The 947-nt window shown below is 38.2% G+C and overlaps 1 non-coding gene across 1 annotated transcript; it reads right to left on the bottom strand.

Annotated features, from left to right (window-relative positions):
• Nucleotides 1-278: 278 nt before the first annotated feature.
• On the bottom strand, nt 279-361 carry TRNAL-UAA (transfer RNA leucine (anticodon UAA)). Its single transcript has one exon. It is a non-coding gene; the product is annotated as a tRNA-Leu (tRNA).
• Between the last annotated feature and the right edge of the window lie 586 nt (nt 362-947).

The raw sequence follows: 947 nt of genomic DNA, 5'->3' as shown, positions 1-947 counted from the left end.
TCGGTGCGTTGGAGTTGCTCTTACAACAGTCATGCATAGTAATTTTATATCAATCCTTTTAAGTTAAAAAAATAGGAGTACCTTTCAAAACGTTCAATTACAAACTCGGGCACATGCTCCATTCAACAGTAGCAAATAGGAGTAATTGCTAATATAGAAATGTTTCATTGCACTGTGATGGAAAATTGGGTATATATTGCATGAAAAAAACTTATTATATGACAAAGATGGCGCTAGCTAACCAATCTAAAAGAAAAGCATGCAAAAAAGAAAACCCCTGCTGGCTGTGGGGTTCGAACCCACGCGCACTTATGTGCAGAAGATCTTAAGTCTTCCCTCTTAACCACTCGGGCAAACCAGCTCAATTGATTATAATGTCACCACAGCCTATATGTACTATTACTATCACACACGTTCTTTCGAACTATACATACTATAGACCACACCCTTTACTTCTAGATATAATTTAGTTCATCGTGTGTCACAATAGATCATATCCTTTCCTTCTAGTTCTAGTTCATCGTGTGTCACAACATATCATCTAGGTCATCGTGTGTGCCTGAACTCCTGAAGCCTCGAGCGAATAAGTCACATGCTATGCGTACTTCCCTCGTACTACTCCTTACATTCCCATGAATAAGGTCTTTGGCCATAAATTGGACGGACAGTATATATTATTGTGACTTAAATTATACCACTGAAAACTGCTTTTCAATACGAATTCAACGGTATAATTTTGGTCCGATATAATTCACATATGGTTTGTCTAATCTGTGGTCAAAGTTAAATTTTAGGATGCGTGTGTGCCTTATTCATTGGAATGAAGGGAGTAGTTAGCGAGGGGCTAGAAAGATGCAACAGATTGTTAGGGCAACTCCAGCACGGATTAACAAATGGATGGCATCAAATATTTACGAATACATATGATCGTGTTCGTTGATAGCGGT

Source organism: Triticum aestivum, chromosome 5B (assembly GCF_018294505.1).
Source record: "Triticum aestivum cultivar Chinese Spring chromosome 5B, IWGSC CS RefSeq v2.1, whole genome shotgun sequence".
NCBI classification, from domain to species: domain Eukaryota; kingdom Viridiplantae; phylum Streptophyta; class Magnoliopsida; order Poales; family Poaceae; genus Triticum; species Triticum aestivum.
The sequence above is the reverse complement of the archived record's forward strand: the minus strand, read 5'-3'. Positions and strand labels throughout refer to the sequence as shown.